Here is a 14392-nt window from a genome sequence, read left to right as displayed (position 1 = left end):
CACATCTGATGTGACAGGACAACAACAATCAATGGGAAGACGTCTCTGCCCACGACCAGCTGTGGAAGTTGGTCATCACCGAGATGGGCTCACTACTAAAGGGAAAAGAGGAAAAGACAGTTCTCTTCCTGGGGATTTCTGCAACCAGCACTGGGTTTAAGAACAGCACAGAAAATTGGATGGACTTGTTTCTGTCCTGGTGGGTGAGGGGAGCGAGAGGCGTTAAGGAAAAGGGAGGGCTGAACCACAGAGCAGCTGTAGTTTAGCTGCAGCACAGTTGCCAGCAGGCTTGGGGACAGCTCTTAAAGCTGCAGTGGAGAGATGAGAGAGTGAGAGAGAGAAAGCTAGAGAGTGAGATCTTAAAGTCACAGAGACCGTAAAAGGCACTAAAAGGCACCGGAGTGGAAACAGAAGGTTGAGGTGGCTAGGGGCTCAAAAGAAAAACAGCCTTACCCACTCTGAAGCCTGTGGAATGGAGCTGAGCAGCTTGCCTGGAGTGCTGAAGCAAAATCCGTAGACCTATGCTGACAAGTGGGTGTAGCGGCTCCTTAGGTAGGGTATAAAACTCTCTCAAGGAGAGTACCCTACCATCTGAGTCACAGCACCAAAATGTTATAAATAACCCATTTGTCAGAAGTAGGCTTTTGGAAGGAAAGTTTATTCCAGAAAACGGAGACTAAAATCAGGAGTCCTTTTGAGTCCATTTGCCCTATTTACTGAGGAGCTGCTGTTTGCTAAAAGCAGCCGGTTTGCTTTTTCCTGTTGATTTAGGGAAGGCTTGACAACTATTTTTTTTTCTGTACCAGGGATCGAACTCAGGACCTTGTGCTTGCCAGGCAGGCACCGGCACCACTGAGCTACATCCCCAGCAGGCTTGACAACTTTGACACCAGGTAAATTGCCCTCACTGAAGGAATGAGCCCAACTGCCCAAATATGCTGTGTATAACACATAGAAATAGCAAGGGACAGTTGTCCCCTGACCCAGGACCATCTGGTTTAGAGGCCGTTTAATGTAGACAGAGGCCCAATTAATTGCAAGGAGCCATTCTCATAGTTTGGCCAGCCGTGGTGGTGCATGCCTGTAATCCCAGGACTGGGGAGGGTGAGACAAGAGAATCACTGCTTGGGCCACACAGTAAATAAAGCCCAGCATGGACTACACAGTGAGAACCTGTCTCAAAAAACAAAAACAAAACAAAACAAAAAGGCAAGAGGAAACTCTAACCCTACTTTCAAATATTGAAAGTGCTGTGCTTACCAGTTTCTGAATTTGTTCCAAGACCGGGTCAATGATCTCCCTGCCAATGGTGTAGTGCCCACGGGCATAGTTATTGGCAGCATCTTCCTTGTCTGTGATGAGCTGATCAGGGTGGATGAGCTGCTCAGGGTGGAAGAGCTGGCAGTAGGTACCAGTATGCACTTCATCTGCATGTGGAAAAGAAACCCACCATGCATTACCGAAAACCTGGACATCAAGCCTGGGGCATCAACAGAGCCCTCAGGCCACACCTCATGTCCCAGAACCCTGAAAAATCCCCTGGGTGCCTGAGATCCACTCAGGTCTAGAGGTCCACTAGGTCTAGAAACACTGTCCTGGGCATAGGCAGGGCATGTCCTGGGCAGCAATCTCGCTGAAGAAGGTGTTGAAGGAGTCATCTCTTCCTGCAATGGCCTTGTCACTTGGCATCTGGCTGGATGCCATGCTCCAGGAAGTAGAGCTCCCAGCAGGCATTGCCAATCTGGACACCAGCCTTGCCAATGTGGATGGAGATGCATTCATGCTGTGGGAAGACAGAAAAAAGTCAAAATGACACATTGGATGGGAAATGTGGAAATCTCACACCTGGATGACTAACATTCAAAGACAGATAACCACCTTCTGGAGGCCACTCTTTCCCAGAGTCTATTTCATAAGCAAAACTTTGTTAGAGCTGGGCATAGCTGGCACTTGCCCATAATCCCAGCTACTCTTGAGGCTGGGGCAGGAAGATCACAAGTTCAAGGCCAGCCTGGGCAATTTAGAGAGACTGTCTCAAAAAATAAAAAAGGCTGAGGATGCAGCTCATCGGCAGAGTTCCTCTTGAGTCTGACCCATAATACAGGGTGAAGGGAGATCTTCATTGAAGACATAATTCAGAAAAAACACTTTGGAAGACCAGATATGCTGATGAACTACCATGCAAAGCTGGACCCTTGCTTTGTAGCCACAGATCAAGTTCAGGTTTCTACATTTTTAGAATAGCGCAAGGTGTTCTATTAGCAACACAATTCCAGTCCCCCCAGCTCCTGGGAAACATGCTGCTCAGTCCTTAAACTAATAGAAAATTCCCCCTTCCAGGGCTGATTCACTGTGTGATTGTGCAATTCCTGAATTCATTCTGGTGCCTCTTTAATCCCATTCTTTACAAGACAAGAGCTTCTTTCTCTCCCCTTGAAAACCAGCTTAAACCAGCAATTCTAGCCAGGACTCATTTCTTTCTGTTCTAGAGCCTCTAATCATGTCTTTCACTCTGCTTACCATGTCTGTAGGTATCTGGGAGATTATTTCTGCTTTGAATTTTTCTAGAGCCTCATTCATCTGTTTTGTTACTTCCTGTGCTATCAGTTCAGGGTGTCCAGGTGGCTGATTATCAGACTTTTCCACCTCATTTCCTCCAGAGTTTACCCTTGGTGGGGTGCAAGTCTGAGTTTGTGCCTTGCTTAAATGTCTTATTTTTGTTTTTGGTACTGTCCTTGGTTTAATTCCAGGGTTGATACTTCAAAATTGCTTATTGTAAGAATCTTTGTTGCTTGTAATTAGAACCCTTATGGAATGATTTCTTCTCAGAGGTGTCTTCCCGGTATAGCTGGTCTTTAGGTTTTGAGTCTCTAATGACTCAGACTCATTTTCCTTATACCAGGAAGGACCACTGATTAGATCAATAACAACACCTTAGCCCAAGTGATACAATCAGCAACACCATAGCATCAAGTACATCTTAGAAAATGACATTTTGTGGGAGTTATTAATCTATCACCTTTAACTGTGTGAATTAAATCAAAATCGAGGACCAACACAACATATGTTTATAGTGAATAAACTCTTCAATATAGCAACTTTACCCTTTGGGATGGGGAGTTAGAAGGAGTTGGGAAGGGAGGGATAGATAGGTAGAAGGATAGGGAAAGGTTATCAGTGAGGCCAGAGCACACAGGTGAGTGAAGGAAAAAGAGGATAAAAGAAAAATAAAGAAGAAATCTGAATTAGGGCCAGAACAGAAACAAAAGGGAGATGAAAAACAATGTGGGACAACAAGAGAGTGAGTTTGAAAGAGAGAGAAAGGAAAGAGAATAGAAAGAAGAGAAAAACAAAAACTTGCAAAGAGAAGGAAAAAAATTAAAAATAAGAGAAAAAACCCCAAACTAATAATACTAATTTTGGAAATAAAAAGTAAAAATGAAAATGAAGGGCCTCCTTCAGGGTATGTCTCTGCTGTCACAATAGACAATGTGGGCAGCAGCGTGCAGATACAAGTTAATGAGTCTCAGCAAGCCAGTCGCAGACCCGTGTGATTCAGGCCGATTTCTGGCTGCAAGTCCCAAGTTGAGCTCCCTGTCCTCCTGTAGGGTTGAACTCTGCAAGGCTCTACTGCAGGTTCCAGCTGCCCTTCCCCTGAAGATAGTCCAGGTTCTGATGGGAGGTGATGATCCCTCCAACTTACCCAGTATGGTGGTCTGGTGGTCTCGTGTCCCCTGTGTCTTTGTAGTGTGGAGCCAGGTGGCAGTACAGCCAAGAGAACAGAACAATGGGTGGGGGAGTGTGTGGGGGTCCTGCAGGCCCCCGTGTGGCTAAGTGGATCACTGCCCTGGGTTCGGGCTGGATGGGGCGGGTTCCCTGCGACCCAGGACCTCTCTCCAACGTCCGCGGATGTGCCTGGCGCAAGCTGGATGGGGTGGGTTCTCATCTGCCTGTTTTGAATCAATATTTACTTTGCTCTTTTTTCCTTCTCAAAACACAGTTAGAATTAAAATATATTATAAAAGTTAATTGTGAGGTAATTGTTGAGAAAAAGTTTTAAAAAAAATCTCACTTGATCCCTCATGGGTCCTCATAGTAAAGAAAAGGGCAGGGGAATCTCTTAGGAGAATAAAAGGCTTTTTATTTGTGCTTTATATTTGTACTTCATGATGGTTGTGAGTTTCTTGTAATTATTAGCTATATCTTTGGGAAAGGCTCTCAGAAATCTATGTAATAGTTTTCAAGAAAAAGTAATGTGTATTGTACATGTGTTTACATGCTTGTTTTCCTTGCTCATTTTCTTAGACCACAGTAGAGTCACATTACTGACGGCTATTCTGCACAGTATAAGGGCTTTAACAACATCACCTTTAGCCTGAATTGATCCATGAGGTATTAATGCAATGGTTCAGTACTTCATTATTATAGACAATCATGGTGATGTTCATTGTAGAGAACCATTTTCCTCTCAATCATATTACACTTAGTCTTTAAATTCCCCACACAGAGAGGTCCTAAGTCAAGAAGGCTTTATTTAACAGAAAAAAGTGACTTTGCATCACATGTAAAAATGGCAAAAACCCCAGCAATTTGACTGGTTTGGCCACACTTGTCATTAGAGTAAGACTTTCTTGGTATCACATGGGAAGTTACTAGAGACAGTTGTGAAGAGGTCCAGTGTTCCAGTGAAACTACTTTTAGAAGTGATTTTCTTATTGCCACGAATCCATTTTAAAACAATTAGGCAAAGCAACATGGTGTTACACATGATACCACGTTTCTTCAAGAGGAACAAAATGACGAATTTAAAATGGTAAATAATAGTAATTATCTTTCCAAAAGAGTAGATGGATATCTAAAAAGAGGCAATTTAGAGATATCAGCCTTTAGGACTTCACTAAAACTTCAGCATTTTTATAGACTTCAAAAAAGATTTGTGAAAATTTCAGTGCTAAGTGAATATGAAATGTATGATGTGTCATATGAGTTATCATTCTAATAGTTTTCTATTTATTTAATGTTGCATATTTCCCTGGTTGACTTAATGGCTTACCATAAGTTTATTTTTTCTAGAACTGCATAATATTACATTAAGCATTACACTATTATTCAGGAATTTGATTCCTAACCATAGGGACTGAATTCAGAAATTAGGGGCCACTGTGTATGTAGAGATAGAACCACTCATATTTTAAGAGGCAGGTGGTGGAACCACTGAGCTAAATCCTGGGCCCCTAAACCACTCATATTTTAAAGTGCCCTAAGTTTTATTACCATTAGGGAGAATATTGACTTATTTCTTAAGGTCACATTATCAAACAAGGGTTACTGCTACTGGTTGCTATTTTATTAAGAACTATTTGAGATCATTGGCATTTGCATTATTCATTGTTCTATTGTGTTTTAAATGATTCTTGGATATCAAATGTGGACATAAAGATCAAGAAGCAGCAAATTGAATCTTTCATTCCTACTAATAATTAACAAGATATACACATAAACAGTATTTGTATTTATGAATATTTTAAAGCAAATACTCATCAATCAAATGTAAAAAATTATGGATAGAAAGATATTGTTAATTTTGTTATCCAGTTAAACATAAGTTGACCTACAATCATCTATCCAGTGTTCAGTAATCCCATATATTGTTCAATATAGATTTTCTCTCATTAATTTCAAATGCATAATGGAAGGAGCTTCCTTTCCTCCATCACTAAGAAATGAACCATGATATAAATAGGAATCCTTATGAGAAGCTATGTTTGTTTTATGAATTGCTATATTCCCAGTATGAAAACTTTTCCTAGCATGTGGATCAAATTGTTCAAATCTCTATACTTTCTTTTTATTATCTATAAAACATTTAACATTAAAACTTTTCCATAAATATTGTTGCTTCATATAAGTTTATGTCAGAATTGGAGACAGTCATGACTTACTGAAGAGGAAAAACTTTCCTGAAAGCTAAGGGACATTTTTATTAAAAAAGATATTTGAATAGAAAAAGGATACATGTGTGTATTTTTCAAAACTGAGTCTTACAAATTTGTAACACTCTCCAAAAAAGCAGACATATAAAATATGAAATATTAATGATCACATGTAGTACTGATGTGAATGGGCATAAGGATATATATACCTAGTTGGGAACATAGCCAAGCATTGAAAATGTGAAAAAGTGCTCTGTACATTCAAAGAGTATCAAAGAAGTGGATTAGAAGAAGTATTTGGATCTGGTGTCCTGAGGCCAGAGGAAAAAGTACAAAACAAATATCAATTGACAGTGAGAGGACATCATTGCAAAGCTAGTAGAATAAGTTAAATGACAGTGGATGGCAGAACCAAGCATTCAAAGTCCAAGAGAAAGAAGCCATATACAGGGGAGCATAGCGATGTTTGGGTACAAGAAAGAAACTTTTAGGGCAGTAAGATTTCCATGCCATAGACTACTTCTATGTATCTTTTATTATTAATTGTGGCATTTTTGTTTTCTCCTTCTTGAATAAGGTGAGTTATTTCTAGACTCAGAGTTAGTTTACCATAGCAGCAAAATTTCTACTTACAAGAATGAACAATGAAGAGCTATCACCAAGGTAAGCTCTGAACTGTTTACTGGTACACCTTAATTAACCATGTATCTCAATTCAGAAGTTGATATTGATACTTTGTAGTCCAATTTTCTATATATGGCAGATAGTTTTCACATGATATATTAGGGGAATGAAAACACGAAAATGTGTTTGTTTCTATCACACTCGGTTTTCTTCAAGCACTGTGTGAACATCGTGAAGCATGACCTGTATGCCTTATTGTTAGGGTTAGAACAGGTGCTGCACTTCCTCCCAGAGATACCTTTATAGCTCTTTCTGGTTTTATTTTGGTCATTGGCTAAAAAGTGATAAAAAGTAGCATCAAGGATGGATAGATAGACAAATGACTCAATATTTTATTAATATACTGTCTCACTAACTTTTCTCTGCATTTATCTGAACTATGATTCTAGCATTCCTCATCACACACCTCCTTTAATCAATAGGTTTAAGATGATTAAAATCCAGGCCCTAAAAGATAAGGCTGAACTTCTTAATACTGCTGTGTTACAGCTTCACATAGTATTTTTGGAAGCTTATGGTAGATTATTCTGAGAAGAAGGAATCCTGTTGAACCAGTAGTTTGTAAATAAAGTTGCTCACTTGTTTGCCTCACTTTGCCTTTTGAATACTGTCAGCCTAGATTCTCTCCAAGGATGTAGAATCTGAAACGAGCTTACATAGATGTAAGCTTGTTCTGGAAAGTTGTCTCAAGAAATAAAAATAAAGGAAAGAGAATATTGAAACAAAGAAAAAGGAAAAGTGCATTTAAACATACGTTTCAAAAGTTACCTCTGTGGACAACTTCACCCAATCTCATCAGGATCTTCTAAAAATCGAAGAGAAGATACCTCAAGCAGTGCAAAGGATGATGAAGGTAGTATTTAATTAACAAATTCTATCTTTGATTAGGGATGCAAGCAAAATTTGCCCCATTTACTTTTTACCAATATTTTTTGCGGGTATAATTTTAGTGTGAGTTCCCAGAGGTATCGCACTCTGCTGGATAAGGGAATCAGAGAAGCAGAAATACAGAGTTACATACATGGGTAACTGAAGCAGACACAGCAGTTCATAGCCCTGTTAAGCTGGCTGCTACTACAAAGGCTTAAATGGTCCTTGGGAAGTATTACTTGGAGCACAGGAAGGGTGCAACGAATTAACTGAAATTGTCTATGGGGTGAACTCAACTCAGATTTCACTATTCTGTAAAACCTGAAAATATTATGTTAACCCAAGGATCTATAATGATTGAGAATCACACACACACACACACACATACACACACACACACAATATGAAATACATTGTTAAATTCTCTCCCAAAATAGACATACTAAGATGTGCATCTATATAAGTGGTCCAGGGCTTAGCCTGAATCATACAGGTGGCTCTGACTTCTTCATTAAGTTGTGTTTGGCAGTTTAACCTAAGTAAGGTTAATATGAGCAACACTCCAGATAACAGTGCAGAGTTCTACTAACTGGAGTGCAGTAATCAAAAGTCTTCCAATTACCACTCTGTTCCTCAGTCCTACAGAGAGAGGCATGATGCTTCTAATTGCTAGGGATACCTGATCCAAGAAACAGCCAAGGAAATAAAATAAAATTTCTTAAACCATTTAAAGCTAACCTTTTAAAATTTACTTTTATGACAGCACAATTTTTACTTAGGAATGGAATGGAAGTGTTGAGGTAGATCTCAATTTGAATGGCTTGGACCACTCCAGACAGAATCAAGATTCAACTGCAGGGGTGTAAGCAAGTGCCGCATGCTTGGTATGAGGACTACATTGTAGGAACGAGCCTATGGGCTGAGTTGGAAATTGACCAAGGGGTGACGAAGATGAAAAATAAAGAGACTCAGAAACAGGTTAAAACCTTTGACACAGAGCCCCAAATGACTGGCACACCTTGGCTTTATTCAGTCAGACAGAGGCACGAGCAATTAGAGTTCCACAGGATTCATCCATCTCCCACCCTCCATGGTACTTCTCTGGGTAAACAACTTAACCTCAGGGGTTTACCTTTTCCCTGCAGCATGTCAGCATGCTTGTAAGTCCTCTCTCTCCTCAGTGCTCACCAAGAAGGCCAATCAGGCCTCATTCTTCCCATCTGATCTCCACACTACATGTCTTTCATATTCCAATTCTTGAAGTCAGAATTTTATGAGTCTCTTCCCTGTTTAAGGCTGGTGCTATTTTGAGACTAATCAGTTAGTCTGAGATATATCCTGAGATTCTCTAGCTTTGAAATTTTTCTCTGTCTATTTGGGACTTTCCCTGTTCTTTACATTTGTACATTAAATACAGTCCTTATTTAACTTCACATACTACCCGAAATCCCTTAGCATGGAATAGTCATTGTTATTTTTCCTTGATTTAAAATCTGTATTATATGTTAGTGGTTACTGTTACACCCAGCGAGAGAGAACCAACCAGAGACCGATTTTAAATCCACACAGGAGTTTATTACTGGCTGGGACCCAAGCTGAGCTGGGACTTGAGCCCCGACTGGGGAGAGACAAACATGTTTTATACACCTTTGAGGCCAGCAGTTTCTAGGCCCCCCTGTGGGATAGAACTAGTAAAGCAAGCAAAAGGTACAGAAGCTGAATGTCCTGCTGTTAGAACATTTGTAAAACAATAGTTGATTAATTGTTGTTTCTAAGGAGACTCTCTAAGGGGAGGAGGTTTCTAAGCTTCCTCCTTCTCAGTTCATCTAAAGGACAGGCAGGTGGGTCAAGCAGCAATATGGAGTCTGTCTTGCTAACTAGGGTCCTTCATTCCCCACTGGTTCTTGTAACTTAATCAAATCTTTGATTTCTGTATTTACTCTTCAGATTCTTTTTCTAAAACGTCTTTTAAAATCTCATAATTTTGTCTCAACACCATCAGTTTAATTGCATCAACCCTCTGTCTAACATATTTAGTCAGAGCATTTATAATGTAAGGTCCGATGAGCAAAAGCAGAAGATAACTAAGGGGCCTGCTACAGCAGAAAGTAGGGTAGTTAACCATGAGGACCAGTCAAACAGATTTTGAAACCAATTTTGATCTTTTTGTTGAGCATATTTAGTCTTTAAATTTTCCCTGACCATAGCTAAGGTATCCCTAATGACACCAGACTGATTAGTATAGAAGCAACAGGTTTTTTTCTAGGGGTACACATAACCCTCCTTGTTTCATGAACAGGAGATCAAGTCCCCTTTGATTTTGCAGGACCTTCTCAGCTAGGGAATCAACCTGTTTTTTTTAATCTGGAGATCGAGTCTTCCAGGTGACCCAAATCTCTGACTACTTGGTGGTTTAGGGCTTTAAAATTTGTGTCCTGAAGGATCAGGGAGGAAGTTCCAATAGCCACTGACCTGGCTATTCCTAATCCCACCAGAATGGGCACTAAAATGGGGGCAGCCCGTTTACTCCTATAGTGTTCAGTGGTTAATCCCAGATGTTCGCGGCCCCCTTTTTTATTATAATACAAGACTTGTGGAACAACATACATGGTGACACAAAATAAAGTGGCAGATTGGGTAGCCAAGACTGATTTGGGAATGTATTTAGTCAAGTCCTCAGTGCAAGAAAACCAAGCATATCAGGACCAGGTCTCCTGGCTTGAAACCGTGGGGCTGGAATGTTGCAAAGGGTTTTTTTTGAGCCTGTTGTACTGTAGCCTGGATCTCACTCTGAAGAATCTGTAAGGCTTGAAGAGACTGAAGTAAAGAGACACAAGAACTCTCTGTTATCTGTTCAAAGTTTAACTTAGGGAGGAGTGGCGGCGGCCTCCCATACAAGATTTCAAAAGGGGTAAACTTGTCACATATGGGGTACATCTAACTATTAACAAGGCTAGAGGAAGCAGATGGGGCCACCTACCGCCAGTTTCTAGAACATATTTAGTCAGGGTTTTTTCCAGGGTCCTATTCATCCTTTCCACTTGCCCTGAACTTTGTGGACAATAGGCACAGTGTAACTTCCAATGGATATGTAGTGCCCTTGCCAATAATTTGGATATCTGTACCGTGAAGGCAGGCCCATTGTCGGACCCCAGGTAACGAGGGATGCCAAATTGGGGAACTATCTCCTGGAGCAAAACCTTAGTCACTATGTTGGCTGATTCTCCATGAGTGGGGAAAGCTTCTACCCAACCTGAGTAGGTGTCAACGAATACCAGTAAATATTTGAACCTATTGCTGGATTTTATTTCAGTGAAATCAAGTTCCCAATGTTCCCCTTGCTCTCTTCCCCATAGTCGATTACCTTCACTCCTTGGTCTTACCTTGGAGTTTAACTATGTATACACCTGACACCTGGAACTGATGTCCTGGACCATAGAGGTCAGTCCTGGGATTGAAAACTTAGAGGTCATTAGTCTTTTTAACTTTGATTCTCCTAGAGGTGAAGTAACTGATGAACAAGTTGTTGCCCCAGGGCTCGGGGGAGACAAATTTGTTCGTTTGTCCCTTTCCACCAGCCTGAGTCCAGTTTTCTACACCCTCACTTTTGGTTTTCCTCTTTCTCTTCTGGGGTATATGTGGGTCTTTCTGGCAGGTAGCCAAAGGGTTGGATGGGCAGAATGTCTATTGGCCCCACTGGTTCTCTGGCCACTCGTCGGGCCACATCATCGGCCTCTCGGTTACCGTGGGCCTCGAAACTGTCTCCTTTTTGGTGGCTTTTACAATGAATAATAGCCAATGCCCTGGGTTCCCAAATTGCCCCCAATATGACCAAATTTTTTTTTAAATAGTTTTCCCTTCTGATGTCAATAGCCCTCTCTGCCTGTAGATGTTGCCATGCACATGGGCAGTGGCGAATGCATACCGGCTGTCATTGTAGATGTTTACAGCCTTGTCTCAACCTAACAGGGCTATTAGTTCAGCCCTCTGTGTTGAAACCCCCCTGCTTAATGCCTGTGTCCAGTGCACCTGTCCTCCTGGGCTGACTACGGCCACCCCTGCATACCCGACTCGGTCTTCCATGAAGCTGTTTCCATCGGTGAAGAAGGTCTCATCTGGGCAGGGAAACATCAGTCAGGTCTGGGCGGTTGGTGGTGGAAGTTGTCAGAGTGTCCAGACAGTCATGGAGGGGCATGGGTATGAGTTGGAGTCTGGGAGTAAGGTGGCTGGATTGAGGGTCATTTCTTGGGCAAATTTGATGCATGGAGCATCCAGCAACAAGGCCTGGTACTGAGTCAGGTAGGTATTGGAGAGCCATCATTCTGGGGCTCCTCTCAGCAACATCTCCACTGCATGGGGTGCGGTGATGACCAGGTCCTGTCCCAGGCTGAGCCTATCTGCCTCCTTGACCAGGAGGGCAGTGGCTGCAAGTGCCCTCAAACAGGTAGGCTATCCACTTGCCACAGGTTCAAGTCTTTTAGACAGGTAGACCACAGGTCTTTTCCAAGGCCCTAATGCCTGAGCTAGCACTCCTTTGGCTATGCCCCCTCGTTCAGCCACAAACAACCAAAAGGGCTTGGTGACATCAGGTAGGGGAAGGGCTGGTGCTGACACTAAGGCTTTCTTTAAAGGCAAAAAGGTGTTTTTTTTTTTTTTTTGGTCCGGAGGGACTGTCTCTTGTGCCTGGAATGCAGCATTAGTGACTTTCCCCAGTTTCTTGGCTAGGACTTCCTTTGGGGGCGCGTCATTCTTATCATAAACTTTCTGGGCTATGTTCAGGAGTTCAGTCCTATTCTTTCCCTTAAATCCCTCCAATTTCTGTAATTTTTTTCTAATGTCTGGGGCCAACTGGGAAACAAAGGCCAAATTTAAAGCTGCTGCATTTGGGAGCCTCTGGGTCAAGAGGAGTGAAAACTCTTATAGGCTTCCAAGAGTCTCTCTAAAAATGCAGCCGGAGACTCCATTTTTCCCTGGTGAACCTCACTTACCTTACTCAAATTAGTGGGCTTTTTGGCAGCTGTCTGGAGTCCCCCTAATAAGTGCTGGTGGTAGGTCCCCAGCCTCCTCTTACTGTCATCATCATTGAGGTCCCATTCAGGGCATCGTGATGGAACTACATTCAGCTAGGGAGATACGCATACATGTGCTGTATTGATCATTTTTGACCCCTGCACCCGATCCCCTCTCCCTGCCTCCCTGTTAACATAGCTCTTTTTTTGTTGTTGTTTTTGGTGCTGGGGATTGAACTCGGGTCCTTGCATTTGTAAGGCTGGTGGCAGCACCGCTGAGCTAAATCCCTGGCCCTTAACATAGCTCTTTTATTTTGCTCTTTAAACTATTTATATTTTGGGTCTCTTATATTAAAGAAAGAATGTGATATTTGGTCATTAGTGAATGTCATGTTTCACTTAGTCTGAAGATCCATCCATTTTCCTATCAAGGACTCCATACCCATTTAGCATTAGAAATGCTGAGTTGAAAAATGACATAACTTATTGAGTATTGTCCAGCACAAGTTCACATTTTGCTACCTTAATACTAATTAATTGCAGATACAAATATCAGAGAGAAAGAAAAAAGCAGTAAGAAGTGTCTGGATGATAATATATTTTTAGCTCACTAAACTATACAACATAAATAAGCACTGTTTTTATGAAGTCCAGCCTAAACTAATCCCCTTGTCCTATGTTATGATTGAAAACTCAGTCAGGTTTAGGATATTGATGATTCTTATTATGGCCACTGTGTTTCTATATTAACCAACAATTAACTTGACTATTATTAGGTTTATTTATTTTTTATTTTTTATTTCTGCAGTCTCTGTCTAAATAGTCACTTCTAGGTAATGAAGCCAGTCAAGCAAATTTACTCTTTATAGTGATAAGAATCAGGTGATGGTGTCTCCTTGGGTAAGAAACTCATTACTGCTACTCATTAACCTTTAAAAACACAACATTTAGGGTTACAAGAGATAAAGCACTCCAAATCAAAGGACAGTTGCAAAATTCCTATTCTAAAACCTCTCTGTGCTGCAGCAGCCTTGACAGAAAAGGAACACTTCCATCACCAAACCTTATCGAGGAGCCTTCTCCAATAATCTTGAGTTTTACATATTAGGTTTTATATGAAACATAATAGTAAATATTAAAATAAACACAGTTATTAATACATAAGGGGAATGATTGGTTTTTTACCCTAAATATTCTGTACATTTTAGAAGTTTGAATGAAACATATTATTTGACAGCAAGAGTAATTAGTTATAATGAAGGAATTAATATTAAATAACTATTCAATATTTAATTCATAATTTTCTTATTCTGTATGAAATTATTTAATTTTTAAAAAGTGTTCTTTTTCTCCTTTGAATTAGACATGATTACATCTACTTACAATCCCCATTTTTAAAGAATTGTGATCTTTTACAAGTACATGGCATTATGATATTTATTTGCCTTCCGTATCTACTCATATATCTCTGAACCCATAATTTTGAAAAAAAAATACTTCTAACTCATTCATGGGTCAAAGAGACGCTTATAATGAAAATTTATAGCAACTGTGTCTTAATTCAGACTGCTATAATGAAGGATCACAGATTAGATGCTTTATAAACAACAGAAATTTATTTATCACAGCCCTGGAGGCGGGAGGATCCAGCTCAAAGTGCCAGTGTTATGAAGTCTCGAAGAGAAGCTATTCCTAGTTGCAGATTGCCATCTTTTCCTTTTATATTCAGCTGGCAGATAAAAAAAATAGAACTTGGGGCTGGGGATTTAGCTCAGTGGTGCCGCCGCCTGCCTCGAAAGCGCAAGGTCCTGCGTTCGATCCTGGTACCAAAAAAACCCCCCTAAAAAACCAAAAACCTTTTGTGATCCTTTCTTTAAAGGCACTGATCCCATTCAT

General features: G+C 40.8%; 1 pseudogene; it reads right to left on the bottom strand.

Moving 5' to 3' along the window:
• Positions 1-13888, bottom strand: part of LOC101720616 (3'-5' RNA nuclease TATDN2-like) — a 61811-nt pseudogene extending 47923 nt beyond the window's left edge.
• Positions 13889-14392: the final 504 nt, after the last annotated feature.

The sequence above is a fragment of the Heterocephalus glaber genome, unplaced genomic scaffold (genome assembly GCF_053883595.1).
Source record: "Heterocephalus glaber isolate CG9 unplaced genomic scaffold, H.glaber_assembly_v1.0 deba00000738, whole genome shotgun sequence".
Lineage (NCBI taxonomy): Eukaryota > Metazoa > Chordata > Mammalia > Rodentia > Bathyergidae > Heterocephalus > Heterocephalus glaber.
The sequence above is the reverse complement of the archived record's forward strand: the minus strand, read 5'-3'. Positions and strand labels throughout refer to the sequence as shown.